Raw genomic sequence first — 18,662 nt, forward strand, 5'->3', positions numbered from 1 at the left:
CTTGGGCTGAAGTACAATCGCTGTCCCAAACAGTAAATGGGATAGAATAGCACATCATAACCCTCTTAATATGGTAGAATCTCAACCACCGTGTCGGGCCAAACACGCCTCATGAGACCGACCCACTAGTGATTGCACACCAGTGAGCCCCACTGGCCTATGTCCAACGATAAGCTCACGTGAGTTTCTTTGTTTTGAAAGCGAAAATTTCATATTCACTAGACAAGGATTATTTTACATTTTACGTTAGAATCTATAATGATAGGTGAAGCCAGTGGTTGCTTTATATACTTTACAATTCTATCTTGTAAATCTAACAACTAACAATGTCAAATAAAAAATGTTTTCTTCTCCGAGAGATTTCTTGTCAGCAGCGATGCTACTCTAGATAAGCATGAAAAAGAAAGGTGCATTTATATCTTGGCATGCAACCAATTTGACTTTCGGGCCACGTCCATCCAAGAATGGGAATGTCCTTTTGGACGGTGTAGATTCATGGCATGGACACTAATAGCCTACCTGATTTATGGGCTATGGCATGTCTACGCTGGGACCCACCTTATGAGTGGCTTGGATTTGGCTTTCATATGCCATGACGACCTTCTCCAACGCCCATTCTGGCAAATCACCCTGCCCTCGTACAAACCAAACGAAGAGCATTCCTGTCGGCAGAGCCTACGCAACTGAAGGAAAGTTGATACAGACCAAGCATCTAAAGGGGGCGGATACTGGGGTAACACTTTAGTGGGTGTTACCTGTACCCTGTGGGGCTCATATTGATGGATCTGTTATATATCCACACCGTGCATCTACTTTTCCATATCAATTTAGAACTCTGTCCCAAACCTTAAAAAGATCCATATCTCAATTGGACCACATCACTGGAACAGTGGTGAATTACCATTAAAACTTTTTGTGGGCCACAAAAGTTTTCGATCAATCTGATCTTTTTATTTTTCCTTAGTCTAGGCCTGTTTGACCTTATAAACATGTTGGATGGAAAACAAACATTATGAAAAACTTACGATGAGGCTTAGGAAGTTTTTAATGGAGTGTTCAATAACCACTGTTTCATGTGATGTGGTCCACCTGAGATTTAGATCAGCTTAATTTTTTGGACCATATCCTAAAATGTTCTGGAAAAATGGAAGTATGATGTGGATATACAGCAAATCATCAAGGTAGGCCCCATAATAAAGACAACACTCACCACCTAATGTATTTGTTGTATATCCACGCCATCCATCAAATTTTCACCTTATTTTGAGGCAAGATTTCAACACTAAAGTAAACAGTGGTGATCGACTTAGAAACTTCATGTGGAACATAAAAAGTTGGGATCAAGATGATATATGTTTTCCTTTCCTTTAGGTTTGTATGACCTTATAGGTTGCACGGTTAATAAACATTACGGTGAGCATTCAATGACTTCTGTTTACTGTAGTGTGGTCCACTTGATATTTAAATATGCTTCATCTTTGAACATGTTCTAAGGAGGCGTTTTGCCCAAGGTATTAAATGGTATTAGGTGAGATAGAACTGCATTCCGTCCTTGCAAATTCCATCCATCATTTGGGGAGGATGAGAAAGGTTAGGAATATGCTGGATGTAATCACATTTGGTCCATGGAAATGCATATGGTCACACCCAGAATTTCCGTGGATTTTGACATGGGCCCACATTTATGCATGCATTTATCTATGCGGTCTACCCATATGCATGGTTTACACCTGACATTCTTATTATATATGTGTGTACAGGTGAATGGCATCCCTTGTGAATTTAGTCTGTTAATTACAATTATATAGTTCACCAAATAAGATTTTGTTTAATCCAATGTTCTCCGTGGTAAGAATTTTATTCCAAATGGATGGTTAAAATACTATAGTATTTCTATACATGCAATCATTGTACAATATGTTGTTAATTCCATTTAATACAATTCAATATCCTTTTATTCAACGGACCAAATAGGCCCTAAAATTATTGAAAAAAAGATTATGTACGGCGCGTAGTGGCCCACCCTTTTAGAGGCTACAATTCTCAAATCACAGAATTGGATGGTCCTGCCTGTCAGAGCAGTGCCTTTCACGTGTCAGCGGACTGACCGGTGTACCATAACCAGCTATACATGTCGCACAAAGACGAAAGCTGACACTCCTCGATCTCCAACTTATACGAACAGTTCAAAGGGGAAGCGGATTGGCTGGTGTGCCTCACACTAGCTATATAAACTGTTGCATTGACGCCGGCAAGTTCTGTGGGTCTGATTATGAGATATGTGTTATATCTAAATCGTCCATCATTTGGCCAGCTCCTTTTAAGGCTTGACACAAAAAATAAGACAGATCTAATTATCAAGTGAACCACACTGCAAAAGGCAGTGGGGAAACCCTTTTTGAGGTCACACAAGTTTTGGATCAACATGAAATTTCTTTGTCCTCTTCATTTAGGTCTTTGTGACCTTATGAATAGATTGGATGGAAAATAAACGTTATGGTAGGCCCTAGAAATTGTTTAATAGTGAAAATCATTATCTCCGCTGCTATTTGTGGCATGGTTATGATCTTTGGATATGATTCATTTTTTTGATAATGCTCTAAAATGATCTCTAAGAACGTGTTTGGGTAATCGCGTTAGGGTGAAAAACGAGGGGTAGGATTGTAAAATTCATCCCTCTTCCATCCCTTACACATTTGGAAACTTTCTTCATCCCTCCCATCTTTCACTTCTGAATACATTTGTCAGAGGAGAGGGATTCGGGCGATCTTACGTTGGGGAACTAACGGTATTTCGATGACTCCTCGAGTTGATCCCGCAGTGATAGCGGATCTAGCGTACGGACACCGCCGGATGTGGAATGACAACCCGTTGAGGACGAGATGTTGGCGCGTTTGGGCAGAAATGGCAGGAAGCAGGCTCGATTTATACCCCTGCATGTTGCATCTTTAGATTTGGAGAGGGAGAAGAGGACTCCTATTTCTAAAACGGGGTGAAGACAACAGGTAGGCCCCTTCATGGGACCACTGATTTGGGAAGTTTTCAGGAAATTTTTTTCTCACTTTCTCTGTTATGGTATGAATTTGGGAGGAGGATCGTCTTATTCCGCTACTTCATTGCAGGTGGGCTACATCTCTGCCTATTTGGAGCTCTTCCGCTAACTCTAAGTATATTCATCGTCCCAGCTTGAAACGGATTTCTTGTAAGTTTCTGATTTTGGGGCTTTTCATTTTTAACTCATCCCAATTTGAACAATTGGTTATTAATTTGATGTTAAGGGGGAGTGAACCATGGTAGCGTAGATTAGCAATGGGTGTTGGGTAGAGCTTCCTCAGTGAGACGTTTTTTAATGTTAAGGGGGAGTGAATCATGGTAGCGTAAATCAGCAGTGGGTGTTCGGTAGAGCTTCCTCAGTGAGACATTTTTAAGTTTGGTTTTTTTTTTTTTTTTCCTTTTTCTTAATTCGAAATTATTTTACACTAAAATTCAGTTACTTGGGAATTCTTTCATATATAAAAAGTTCGATTATTGGGTTTAGATAACAGATTAAGGTTTTTTTCTGGCGAACATTGTATTTTCAAGGATGATACCACAGTGCCCTCATACATTTCTGTATTTTATCAAGTGTTATTCTTTACCACTCCACTGCCATATTTTGGTTTCTACTTATGCTGGCATTTCCACAAAGTAATTTTGCATTTTTTTTAATTGTACAAGTGTAATTTAATCCTCATAGCAAAACATCCACGAAATAGATGTTTTCGAAAATCTTAAATGTACATGAGGCACGGTTTGAGCACTAGTGCGGTTCGATAACAGTTGGAATTGCCGGGATACAACAAACTTGAAGAGAATGAGGTGAGACGAAAAATTGTAAGTCATCATAATGTACTCTGTGAACAACAGGTTGAACCATGTGGCACATCTGTAAGGCAATTTCTTCATTTTGTATACTTTAACAATCCAATTCATTGTCATCATGAACAGCATCATGTAGGCAGTGAAAATGAGGATGGCCATCTTTTCATCTAAAATTGCATTTTTCAACCTATGTTTCTATCCATGATTATATAAAAGTTACATTGGCCATTCCTATTCACGTTGATTAAAATAAGCAAATCATGACAGTTTGTGGATATAATCTAGGTTATTTGTTGTCATTCCATCGTATACAGTGAAACTTGTCATATGTGGTGATGTTGAAACCCCTAAGATGACCCAGATTTAAAGGAAAAAGTCCTGATTTTTATTATTATAGTATGTTGGGTTGTATTCAAGCTCGCCTCAACTACAGAGTACAATCTCTCTACCTTTCAAACATTACATGCATGACAATGGCTATTAAAACCACACACGTGCATACCGGCATGTATGTGGATTTATTTATAATTTTCTAAGTTACCTCTCTCAAGTTTTTTTTTTTTATTATTATTATAAATTTCTAGTTTTCATCCATCTCAGCAATCAATGCACCCACAATTACAGGGAACAAATTATGGCCACACATTCATGTGGGCCCAATAATATCCTGTCAATGGATGACAGTCCAAGATGGGTCACAAACACCTATCTCTATCTGTATGTAGTGAGAGTTATTGTCTCGCATAGATTAAACTATTAATGGACCAGGTAGCTGTGATGGAGTGACTTGAATGTAGGACGGTTGGCCATCATGCTCTTTTAACATGGGTGTCATTGATTCTTAGAAAATGTTGTGAATATGTTCTTGAGAAATGAAAATTAAGTGAAAGAGATTCTGATTCTGCACTGCTTACATTAATGAATCAACCTGATATTGGAGTGGGTCATCCACACAATTGGCGTGATTTTTATTTCCCTTCATCAGGAGCAATAATCCTGATCAACAGTTTGGATGTCAGGCCTTTGGATGATTTTAATGCAAGATCCGGATTTCCTGTATTGTGGTCCACCTGATAGTTATATACTTCTCATCTCTACTTGGTCACGTACGTGGTTTTTGATCAGCACATATGTAAGAATGTCATGATGAAAGAAATACATCGTGGTGGGGCCTATGGAGCAGTGACTGTTGTCTGAAGCCTTAAATCTTCAGATTTTTCTGTTGCTCAACCGGTTGTGGGTCATCCACGACCGGTCGAGGGAGTTGCTCGACTTGTCGAGCACTGCACGACTCGAAGTCCACCGAGCTCATTTTTTGGTGTCCGGGACTTACGACCGGTCATGGTGATTGTTCGATCGGTCGTAGGTCGTAGCCTTAGCTCGACTAGTCGTAATTACGCAGATTCATTTCCGAATCTGATGCGGACTGCGGAAATTTGAGTCAGTCTTTCCTAAGGTGTGAAAGGAAGTTGCCTAAACTATAAATAGGGGTCCCTAGGATTTTTTTAAATAATGAGAAATAATTTGAAAGCTTTCTAAAGGGGTTCTAGGGAATTCAAAGGGTGTAGCAAGGGTGAGATTCGAGGTTGTTCGAATTGGATAAGTCCTCTCTCTTGTAAGTTTCTTTTCATAGTGGATTTCTGTCGCTTTGTGCCGTGGTTTTTTCTCGCAAGGGTTTTCCACGTTAAAACTTTGTATTCTTCTATGATTGCTTGTTACTATTGAATTGCTATCCTAGATCTAGATCTGTGTGATTCCGCAACACAAATCCCCAACAAGTGGTATCAGAGCAATCGTTGGGGCACAGATCTGAATCTGCAGGATTAGTAATAATGGGAAACGGCAAGTTTGATATGGAGAAGTACTCGGGCAAAAATAATTTTGAGTTATGGAAGGCTAAGATGATTAGCCTGTTAATCAAGCAAGACGAGATTAAGGCTCTTGAGGAGTGAAAATTTACCATGAAAGATAATGAATGGGAAAACCTTGATAGCAATGCTTTAGCCTCTATTCGTTTATGTCTCACGGATGAGGTTCTTTATAATGTTTTGAGGGAGAAAACTGCGGCTGGTTTGTGGGCGAAGTTAGAGAACATCTATGCAAAAAAATCCTCTAAAAATCGCCTACACTTGAAGCTACAATGTTATACCTTGAAGATGGCAGAGGGTGGAGATCTAGAAACCCACATCAGCAACTTTAATAATTTGATGTGTAAATTGCTGGATATGGAGGAAGTGGTCAAAGATGAGGAATAAGCATGTATATTGTTGAATTCTCTTCCTGCATCATATGAGTCTTTCAGGGACACGATCTGCACCGCAAATAAAACACTAAGTGTTGACACCGTTATCTCAGTCATTCGAGGAAAGGCTATGAGAAAGTTAAACGGTGACATGGTGGCATCTTCCGATGCACTGATTACGAGGGGCAGAGATTCTGAGAGAGGTACAGGATCCTCAAGACCTAGATCCAAATCCAAGGGCAAGGGCAAAGGAAAATTAAAGGGTTGGAATTGTAGGTTGTCTGGACACATGAAAAAGGATTGTAGAAATCTTAAAACGAAGAAAGAAAATTCAGCGGCTTCTTCCAAGAAAGCCAATGTGGTCACATCTGATGAAGAATCAAGTGGTGGTGATGTTTTATCTGTTTCCATAATTGGTCACTTACACGATAATCATAAAGATGAGTGGATACTTGACATAAGAGCATCTTATCACATGACTCCTCAACGGAGTTGGTTCGCTAGTTACAAAGAATGCCATGGTAGGCAAGTTTTTATGGGCAATGACAATATCTGTAATGTTGTGGCTATTGGCACAGTGAGTATCAAGATGTTTGATGGGATGGAGCGTACCTTGACTGACGTCAAGCACGTTCCTGATATGAAGAAAAGTATGATTTCTTTCTGTGCACTTGAGGCTATAGGGTGTAAGTTCACTGATATTGATGGTGTCCTTAAAGTTTCAAAATGGGCACTCGTGGTTATGAGAGCGCAGAGACATGGAAACCTTTACAGGTTGATTGGGAGCACTTTGGCAGGTGGAGTGGCAGCAGCTATTGCAGACTCCACGTCTCTACGTATGTGGCATGCTTGTCTGGGTCATATGAGCGAGCGGGGCATGAAGGTACTTTCTGATCGGTGTTTGATTCCATTTTTTTAAAATTCTGATTTAGATATATGCGAGCATTATATATATGGTAAACAATCTAGACTGTCTTTTAAATTTGAAAAACATGGTTGTAAGAGAGTGCTTGATTATGTGCACTCTGACGTATGGGGGTCATCACCAGAAGTTTCCATTGGGGGGTCGTCATGGTTTGTTTCATTCATTGACGACTACTCCAGACATTGACGACTACTCCAGAAAAATTTGAATTTACTTCATGAAACGTAAATCCGAAGTTTTTACCATATTCAAGCAATGGAAGGCAATAGTAAAAAAACAGTCAGGGCGAAAAATAAAGGTTTTAAGGACCGACAATGATAGAGAATTTACTTCTACTGAGTTTAATGATTATTGCAAGCATGAATGGATCATCAGGCACAACACAGTGTGCCACACGCCCTAGCAAAATGGTGTGGCTGAGCGAATGAATCGAACTCTCCTGGAGAGAGTCAGATGCATGTTAAGTAATGTTGCATAGGGCAAGGACCTATGGACTGAGGCCGTTAACACGACTTGTTATTTGGTGAACCGATCTCCTTCAATGACAATTGAATGTAAAATTCCAAAGGAAGTATGGAGTGGTTAAAAAATCGACTACTCAGATCTACGCATATTTGGTTGTGAGGCTTACTCTCATATACCGTCAGTTGAGAGAGATAAGCTATACCATAGGGCCAAAAAGTATATCTTTGTTGGCTATAACTTTGGTGTAAAAGGTTACAGGTTATTTGACAAGGTCACACACAAGGTTATTACTAGCCATGACGTCAGATTCGATGAAAGCTCCCTATTTCGCAAGAATGATCAAAAGGAGCAAGAGGAACCAGAAAAGGTGATCGTAGACGTCCAGATTGATACAGATGATACACAGGCAGAGACAGATGTGAAGACAAAGGTAAAGGGTCAGGTGGAGCAGCCACCCATGAGAAGGAACCCATCGCGTGATCGCAGGTTACCGGCAAGATACATGGACGACTCTAATATTACATATGCCCTCATTACAGATAAGGGGGACTTCTCTACTATTCAGGAGGCTCTTGATGAGCCTAATGCAGAAAAGTGGAAGGCAGTGATGGATGATGAGATGGATTCGTTGCACAAAAATCATACATGGGAGCTGGTGGAGCTTCCTTTGGGCCGAAAAGCGATTAGATGTAAGTGGTTATTTAAAAGGAAACATGATAGATACAAAACAAGGTTAGTAGCGAAGGGTTATGCTCAGAGAAAAGGAATCGACTTCACAGAAATATTCGCGCCGATGGTTAAGCAGGTATCTATCATATTCGTGTTGACACTGGTTGCCTAATACGATCTCGAGTTAGAACAGATGGATGTGAAGACTGCATTCATGCATGGGGAATTGGAACAGCAGATTTACATGAAGCAACCAGAGGGCTACGAAGTTAAAGGGGTAGAGAAAAAGGTTTGTAGGTTAATGAGGTCGTTGTACGTCCTGAGACAGTCACCTAGATAGTGATATAAAAAATTTGATTCTTTCATGGTGAGTCAGAAATTTACTTGGAGTGAATACGATCACTGTGTCTATTACAAGACACTGAGTGATGGAAAATTTATCATCCTAGTACTGTATGTTGATCGCCTGTCATGATATGTCTGAAATCAACATACTAAAGACTCAGTTATTAGAGACATTTGAGATAAAAGATCTGGAGGCTGCAAAGAGGGTCCTCGGCATAGATATTCATAGAGACGGGAAGAGGAGCAGGCTTTAGTTGTCACAAGCAGAATACCTTGAAAAGGTATTGATCAAGTCTGAGATGGACCGGCAAAGTCAGTAAGTGTTGCCCATGCGGCTCACTTCAAGCTTTACTCAGAACAATGTCCTAAATCCAATGAGGAAAAGCAGGATATGTCTCATGTGCCTTATTCGAATGCGGTTGACAGTTTAATGTATAACATGGTCTGTACGAGACCGGATATTTCACAGGCAGTTGGTGTTGTGAGCGGATACATGTCAAACACCGTTAAGCAACATTGGGAGGCGGTGAAATGGCTACTTTAATACATACGAGGTATAAAATACTACATCTTAACTTTTGAGAAAACAGGGACAAAGTTGGTAGGATATGTGGATTCCGACTATGCAGGCAATATAGATTTCAGGAAGTCTACTTCAGGATACTTGTTTGTACTAGCGGATGGAGCAATCAGTTGGATGTCGAAACTTCAGTCCGTGGTGGCTCTTTCCACGACCAAGCTGAATATATGGCAGTGACGAAAGCGTTTAAAGAAGGTGTTTTGATCAGAGGCATGATTTCAGCAGGAGGCCGTGCCGGTTAACTGTGATAGCGAGAGCGCTATCAATTTGGCTAAAAATTCTGTTTATCACTCTCGTACTAAACACATTGATGTTCGTCACCACTTTATCCGACAGGTGCTCGAGGAAGGAGGAGTCGCATTGGAAAAGATTCACACCAGCATGAATCCAGCAGACATGCTCACCAAGGTCGTTCCTACAGAGAAGTTCAAGTTCTGTGCAACTTCTCTGGGCTTGGCGATGGCGTAAAAGAAGGACGGAGTGTGCACGAGAAGCGTTGATTGAAGCTATGATGAAATGAAGAGATAAGAGAAGAGGTCAAGGAGCTACACGGCTGAAGATTGAAGACTTGGTGGAGATTGTTGTCTAAAGCCTTAAATCTTCAGATTTGTTCAAGTTCTGTGCAACTTCTCTGGGCTTGGCGATAGCGTAAAAGAAGGACGAAGTGTGCACGAGAAGCGTTGATTGAAGTTATGATGAAATGAAGAGATAAGAGAAAAGGTCAAGGAGCTACACGGCTGAAGATTGAAGACTTGGTGGAGATTGTTGTCTGAAGCCTTAAATCTTCAGATTTTTTTGTTGCTCGACCGGTTGTGGGTCATCCACGACCGGTCGAGGGAGTTGCTCGACTTGTCGAGTACTGCACGACTCGAAGTCCAGCGAGCTCATTTTTTGGTGTCCGGGACTCACGACCGGTCGTGGTGATTGCTCGACCGGTCGTAGGGGTCCTACAACCAGTCGTAGCCTCAACTCAACTAGTCGTAGTTACGCAGATTCGTTTCCGAATCTGATGCAGACTGCGGAAATTTGAGTCAGTCTTTTGCAAGATGCGAAAGGAAGTTGCCTAAATTATAAATAGGGGTCCCTAGGGCTTTTCTAAATAATGAGAAATAATTTGAAAGCTTTCTAAAGGGGTTCTAGGGAATTCAAAGGGTGTAGCAAGGGTGAGATTCGAGGTTGTTCGAATCGGGTAAGTCCTCTCTCTTGTAAGTTTCTTTTCATAGTGGATTTCTGTCACTTTGTGCCGTGGTTTTTTTCCGCAAGGGTTTTCCACGTTAAAACTTTGTGTTCTTCTGTGATTGCTTGTTACTATTGAATTGTTATCCTAGATCTAGATCTGTGTGATTCCGCAGCACAAATCCCCAACAGTGACCACCACCACCACTGGGCTTATTGCAAGGGGACATGTACTGGTCCGTACAGGTTTTATCTAAAATAGTTTATTATATCTGAAAACCCACATCCCATTCAGTACATTAGGCGACCCAAACGTGGAATGCCTGTATCCCATGGGATAGTTTCATGTACAATGAAATCCAAACACATCCGGTATTTGGAAGGATGTGTGGTGCAACATCCGTTCAATCAAAACGCCCCCCGAATTTGGTGGTATACACAAGTCCTAGACAAATCTCTGAAAATGAGCAATAAATGTGGAATTGTAATCCCATCCCTTCAATTCCTATGGGATTCATTCATCCAAACAGGCCCTAAAAATAGATGAAAAGTGTAGATATAATAAATACATTACTATGGGGCCATGTAACTTTGATCTCCTTTGAATTGTTTGTCCAACTGGGAGCTCAAGGAGCATCAATGCGCGCACGACACGTACCTATAGCAGATATATAGCTGGTGTGTGGTACACCAGCCAATCCACTTCCGTTCAAAGGGGAAGCGGATTGACTGGTGTACCTGACACAGCTACATAGCTGTTGTATTGATGTCAATAAGTTCTTTGAGTCTGATCATGCGGTATGTGTTACATCCAAACCGTCCATCCATTTTACGAGCTTGTCTTAAGGCTTGAGACGAAAAATAAGACAGATCTAACTATCAAGTGGACCACACTACAAAAGCTAGTGGGAGATTGAACGTCTACCATTGAAACCCTTTTTGGGGTCACAGAAGTTTTGGATGAATATGAAATTTGTTTTTCCTCTTCATTCAGGTCTTTGTGACCTTATGAACAGATTGGATGGAAAATAAATGTTATCATGGGCCCTATGAATTGTTTAATGGTGAAAATCATTATATTCACTGCTATTTATCGTGTGGTCCAAATGACCTTTGGATATGATTCATTTTTTGGATAATGCTCTAAAATGATCTCTAAAAATAGATGAACGGGGTAGATATAATAAATACATCATTGTGGGCCCATGTAACTTTGATTTCCTTTGAACCGTTTGTACAACTCGAAGATCGAGGAGCGTTTGTACTCATCTTTTGCACCACACGTACCCTACAACAGCTAAATAGCTGGTGTGTGGTACACCAGGCAATCTACTTCCTTCTGTTCAAAGGAGATTAAAGTTACATGGCCCACTGTGATATATTTATTTGAAAGCAAATTGGCTGGTGTACCACACACCAGCTATATAGCTTGTAAAGTGTAAATAGGTGTCGTGTCCGAGTTGTATGACCGGTTCAAAGAAGATCAAAGTTACATGAGCCCTGCACTGATGTATTTATTATATCCACACCGTTCGTAAATTTTTTGAAATTATCCAAGAGCATGAGCCACCGCACCAAAAGTAGTAACAGGATGATGGTTTTCAAATTAAAATATTCTCAAGGGTCACCATAACATTTATTTTCCATCCAATTTATTCGTTAAGGTCACAAATACCTATATTAAGTGGAAAAACAAATTTCATATTGACCTAAAACTACTGTAATCCCATATGAGTTTTAATGGTAGACATTCAATCCCCCACTACTTTTTTCAGTGTGGTCCACTTTATCTTTAGATCTATCTTATTTTTCGTCTCAAGCCTTACGACTAGCTCTACAAATGAATAGACGGTTTGGATATAACACATACCTTATGATTGAACCCACATAAATTGCTGACGTCAATACACTAGCTATATCTGCTGCACCACACACCGAGTAGTCGGTGTATTCACGTCACCAAGTTCTGTGGTCCCATCATGAGGTATGTGTTATATCTAAATTATCCATCCATTTGGCGAGATTGTCTTAAGGCTTGAGCTTAAAAATAAAGCATCTCTAAAGATCAAGTGGACCACATTGTAAAAAGGAGTGGGGATTTAACGTCTACCATTGAAACTCTTTTGTGGGTCACAGAAGTTTCAGATCAATATGAAATTTGTTTTTCCTCATCATCTATGTATTTGTAATCTTATTAATAGATTGGATGAAAATTCAACGTTATGGTGGGTTCTACTAATCTTTTTTAACGGTGAAAATCATTATTCTTTCTGCTATTTTCAGTATGGTCCATTTGAGCTTTGGATATGATTCCTTTTTTGTCTAATGCTCTGAAATAATCTCAAAAAATAGACGAACGGTGTAGATATAATAAATACATCATTGTGGGCCACGTAACTTTGATATCCTTTGAACCGTATGTACAACTCGGAGCTCGGGGAGCGTCGGCGCTCGTCCTTTCACGACACGTAGCTACACTAGCTTTATAGCTGGTGTGTGGTACACGAGCCAATCCTCGTCGTTATTTATTTTATCGACACACTGTTCATCAATTTTTCGAGATCATTTGAGATTACTACCCAAAAAATTAATGATATCCAAAGATCAAATGGACCACAGCACAAATAGCAACCGAGATAATGATTTTTACCGTTAAAATTTTCCTAGGGCCCACCATAACGTTTATTTTTCATCCAATCTGTTCATAACGTAAAAAATACCTGGATGAAGAGAAGAAACAAATTTCATATTGATCCAGAACTTCTGTGAAGCCCCAAAGGGTTTCAGTGGTAGACGTTCAATCTCCCACTTCTTGTTTTCAGTGTGGTCCACCTTATCATTATATCTGTTTTATTTTTCGTATCAAGCCTTACAAAGATCTCGAAAAATGGATGGACGGTTTGGATATAACACATACCTCATGATGGTACCCACGGAGCTTGCTGACGTTAATACACCAGCAGCTATACGTAGCAGATGTGCATGTGGTACACCAGCCAATCCGCTTCCCTTTCAGATTTCCACTGATTGGCTGTCAGGATATCAGTGGGGCCAACTGATGAACAGGCTGCATTACCTGATCAAGCTCCAAATGTACGGTGGAGAAGGGTGCTGGGGCAGCTGACTAGAATCTTGATACAGATAAATGTTGAAGTTATCGAAGTGAATTGCAGCAGACTTGTGCAAGATCGAAGCCTTCCAGCAGTTGGGACTCATCATGAATATGTCCTTAAAAATCCATGTTGGTTCGCTCAGCGGCCTCGCCTTACTTGTATGCGAAATACGAGTCCGTGGTCACTTTCTTCTAACCTTCCATTTTCCTCATTGGATCATAGGCTACCTGATTAATGGATTAATCTGATTCATGAGTTAGGACTTACTCACATTCAATACCAGCTAACTATTGGATCGGATCTCATACACGTGTCCCAAATTAGCACGTTTCTTGAGATTCACCTCTTCAAAATCTTTTCGCGCGAATCGCGGCAGTATTCCTCCAACGTGCACCGCCAAATCCAAAATCAAGAGCGGGAATTATTTTACTTATTTCGCACTCTGGCAGCGTACGGCGTTTGATACGGAAGCGGATTGCGTCCTGCCCCTGCTTAGACCGAATCAGTCCAAGCAGGTGCTGCGTGGGATCCACCTTAATGTATGGGTTTTATCTACGCAGTTCATCATTTTTTCCATATTATTTAATGATATGAGACTAAAACTACGGTAGGTCCAATTCTCAAGGGGATCAAACACTAGGGATTGAACGCTCACCATTAAAAACTTTTTAAGGACCACAGAAGTTTTAGATCAAGCTGAAACTCATTTTTTCCCTTAATCCATGTATATGTGAGCTTATGAACAGGTTGGATGGCAAATAAATATCATGGTGGCGCTACGAAGGTTTCAACGGTAAGCATCATTATCACCGTTGCTATCTTGTGGTGTAGTCTACTTAAGGCTTTGATCTGTCTGAATTTTGGAATAGAATTCTAAAAGAATCCGAAAAATCTGATAAACGGCCTAGATAGAATATATACACTACGGTGGGTCCCACAGAGCCCTGCATGTACCCATTTCCGTCTAAACATGGCAGGTCGCAATCCGCTTCCGCGTGATACGCGGGCACTCAGACATCGCACATGTGCCGCTCACCAACTGGGAGCGGAATCGGTGTTACCAGGGTAACACGCTAGTGTGTGTTACCGAGACCGTGGGTTCCACCTTGATAAATGTATTGTATATCTACACCGTCCATCCGTTTTTTCCATCTCATTTTATTACTTGATCCAAGAACTTAAGCAGATCCAATCTCAAGTGGACCACACCTGAGATTGCTCCAAACAGACTTGAATGAAGGGAGAATACAAAGATCAACTTGATCCAAAGCTTTTATGAGCACGATGATTAGTTTTTGATGGTCAATCACCACATTTTTCACTGGTGTGGTCCACCTAAGATTTGGATCTGCTTAAGTTTTGGGATCACGTCCTAAAATGATATGGAAAAAACGGATGGACAGCATGGATATGGTTATACAATCCGCTCCCTCACTTACTCAACGTAAACTTACAGAATTGTGGAGCCCACCGTCGCTACATTTCCGCCCAAGAATCAGAACGGCTGAACAATCCTAACCGCCAATTCGTAGAGACTAGATTGTTGAAACATGACCGTTGGTTATTTTTTTTTTTTAGCCATCCAACAAATGTCCACCAATCCGATATTCAGATAACCAAATAATCATAATATTTAGCTCATGATACATCCATAATTTCTAAAAACTTGTAAGGACCTGCGTATCATCCATCCCACTCTACCACAGTATCAAAGATTTCCCATTCAAAAGTCAAATGACAGGATGGCCCACTAACAGATCTTACATTAATGTGTTTATAGAGAAGATCTGAATCTTAGTCTACTCACCGTTCTCGAATCTCACTCAACGACTACATGCTTTCCCCCGCATGGACTATATAAAGCGAACATTTCCGGTTCATTGAGAAGAAATGATCCTGGTCCATCAAAATTTCCGGCACTATTTTTTGAACTCGAACCGTCCATCCAATGGGCCCCACCCATGCACCTAACCCAGTGTAAAAAAAACACACATATTAGATGGTCTATATGTCAAATCACCGTTCATTTTACTTTCGTGTGTGGACGACTGTCCTTTCTGTTTCCATATGAGTTAAATGCCAAAGTTGGCAGACGAGGATGGATGACCTAGATTGAATTAATGGATATCCACCGTACGGTATTGATGATTGGAGATGACCCAAGATTGTTTGTCACGATGAACGAGAGTGAACCTGATAAATAATGGTACTCTACACTGCTACTGAGCTGGAAGGGTCAGCATACAAATAATCAAATACATTAAAATGAGACAAGCACCAAACCCTACACCTGTGATGGTTTGGAATTCTAGATCTCCCTGCAATTAAAAGATTCTCATGCATCCATGCATGCCTTTCAATCCCCCACCCTTGTCTGGACGCCATACACTAATAAATAGGTGGGCCCCACCATGTGTGGACTACAGAAATACCCTTGTACTAATTCGGCTGTATGGTACAGAGGTTTGCTGCTATATCCGGATATACTGCTGTTTTTAAGCTGGGACTGTAGCTGTTGGATCGGGGGATGATGTTGCAATTATCCAGACCGTTTATTTGATGAGCCCCACTGTGGATGGGGATATTTATCAAATTAATCTCACGCTGCAATATTTCAACCCTTCGGTTATGGAACGTCTACTTGAACCATTATTTCGTGGGCCATAGATGGGATCCTCCAATTACATATCCACGGTGAGGCCCATTGAATAAACGGTTTGGATCGTTGCAAGATTAACCCAGATCCAACAACTATAATCCGAAGGTAAAAATAGCATCAGGTTGCCATGTACCGGGGCAAACCACTAAAATATTTTAGAAGAGATGAAATTTTTACAATAATAGTCCTATGGAATGAAATAAACCCAAAAATAGCCTAATTACTCGTGGAGCTATACAATTTTTCTAGCCATGAGATAATGAGATAATTAGATTTTGTCCTTTTTCATACGAAACAGCATCTCTACCCACCTGCTTCATCGTGCAACCGTATCAAGCAATTATCTTTTCGAGGAGAGGAGATTTTGGGTCTCATGAAGTCACAAATGAGCCCACTACTTGGGAGATTTAATCCATTCATTCAATTTAGAGCATCCTTGAGTATTAGAGGGCGTTGATTTCATATTCATCTAAGGCCTCTATGGCTCTAATAGAGATCACAATGGCATTTTTCTTGCAATTATTTCTTCTAGTGTGGTCCATTCCCGATGTCTTTTTCCTTGATTCTTGGGATCATGCTCTGAAATTATTTCTCCGAACTAATGGCCAGAATGGAATTTAATGAAGATGCACGATAGGCCCCACAATATCATTACGTAAGCATATATGTGAGGTCAGACCTGTTAGTGAACTTATTTGTGCACTTTAGTTATCAGTCAAATACATCTGTGTGTCAGGGAGTCGGTTAAGCCCTTATAAGATGGAGATTGAAGACATATGGAGACTTAAAGCATCAATAAGTGAAGAACAAGTAAATTAAGTGTCTTAACCTTAAACCCAAGATAACCTTGACCTCTAGGTGATCCTAACCTTAATAGGTAAACATTCTTTGATCATCCCTTACCTTTAATAGCCTAATTAGAATATGATAAGTAAGGTTAAAGGATGCGCTAAGCTACTTTAAATATAACTGCCCAAAATAACAGTTTTCGAGTGGCCATTAATACCATTAATAGGCAGTCGATAGATTTCGATGGCATCGAAGGACCACTCAATCCGATCAAAGAAACAATTCAACAACCCAACAGATATATTTCTATATTTTCTCGATGAGATCGATAGTGTGCTCAATCCTACCGAAGGGTCTTTCGATCATACCGAAGGACTTTCGATCCCATCGAAGGGCCTTTCATTCTCATCAACAGAGTCATTAACTAATCATTTTATAACCGCTCAAATACAATTTCTTATAAAATGGTGCTCGATTCTTATGCATTTGGATGATTTTTTGTTGTAATAGAAGCTTAGGGGATTCCCCACTCATATCCTTCATCCCAAGCCTCTGAACCCATGAGATCTAGGTAATTATTTATCACTTGAAAGAAGATTCCACCATTGATTATGAAGACGAGCTTGATCTTAATTTTGTTCTAGAGATTAGTCTTGAACCAATAGTCAAATCCTTGTCTAAATCTTCTAGAACACTTATCTAGTTGAATTCCCTAGGATTTCAACTATCACACTAGTTGTAGTAAATTCCACCATCCTCCCATCACCTTGATCAGCGCATTGAAACATCACATGTAAAATATTTGTTCATGGATTTGAACTATCAACATCAACAAATGTGTGAACAATTGAGGAATGGATTCAAGTACGAGAAAACTTTGAAGAAGTAACTCAAGAAAGACATAAAAAAGGGAATCAATTTGACAAGTATCAAGTATGAGTCCATACACTCTTTCCTTATAAAGGATTGAGTGTAAGAGTTTGTGACTCAAACTCGAATAGGTTCGTGTAGGACATAGGCTCTTGTGTAGGGCCAAATTCACCGGACATGGGTCCGTATGTGTTAGTATTCGTGGGAGCCTCCAGTGGGAGTGTATGTGTAGGTCATTGTGTATAACTGTAAAGGTTAGGGGTGGACCTATTGAAAACCTCCGATAATAAATATTGGTACACTCGATAATAGTGCATCCACCAAGAGTAGAGTAGGGAAACTGAACCACTCTACATACTTGTGTTTGGAATTATCTTTTGAGCACATTTCTAATTATACTTGTAGATTTAACTTGCTGAATTATATATATGCATAATTAGATGAATGCTAGTATTTGAATAGTTAGCACATCCCACACACAAGTTAACTATCTAGATTATTAACTAGTTGCTTATTGATGTATAATTTGTAGTGTATATGATTAGAACTACTTTGTCCGAAAAGCCTTAGTATTAAATTACTTTATTAGTTTTAAATTGGTAAATTATTTATTTAGGCAATTGTGGATTTAATTGGTAAAATTGTACGTGGCCTTATTCACTCCTCCCCTCCCTTTAGGACATAGTCATTTATTTTCTATATCAGTCAAGCCTTCACACGTATAACCGTAGTAGATTTATACCCCCACCATGCAATTTCAATTAGTATTAAAGCAGATAGCTCTTTAAGGGCTTGACAATCTTGAGTTGATCTAAGAAGTTTAAGAATGATGTCCACCCAAGAGGGGTGTACTGTCATAAGACCACCCTATTTTAACGAGTCTATATGCCTATTGAAAGGTTAGGATGAGGGTCTTTATAAGAGCATTTGATCTTATGGTTTAAGCTATTGTCGAACAAGGATGAAGT

General features: G+C 40.0%; 1 long non-coding RNA gene across 1 annotated transcript; it reads left to right on the forward strand.

Moving 5' to 3' along the window:
- The first annotated feature begins 2,712 nt into the window (after positions 1-2,712).
- Positions 2,713-4,816, forward strand: LOC131257528 (uncharacterized). The gene is made up of 3 exons (XR_009177480.1): positions 2,713-3,005; positions 3,123-3,202; positions 3,358-4,816. It is a non-coding gene; the product is annotated as an uncharacterized LOC131257528 (long non-coding RNA).
- Positions 4,817-18,662: the final 13,846 nt, after the last annotated feature.

This window comes from Magnolia sinica, chromosome 10 (assembly GCF_029962835.1).
Source record: "Magnolia sinica isolate HGM2019 chromosome 10, MsV1, whole genome shotgun sequence".
In the NCBI taxonomy this organism is placed as follows: Eukaryota; Viridiplantae; Streptophyta; class Magnoliopsida; order Magnoliales; family Magnoliaceae; genus Magnolia; species Magnolia sinica.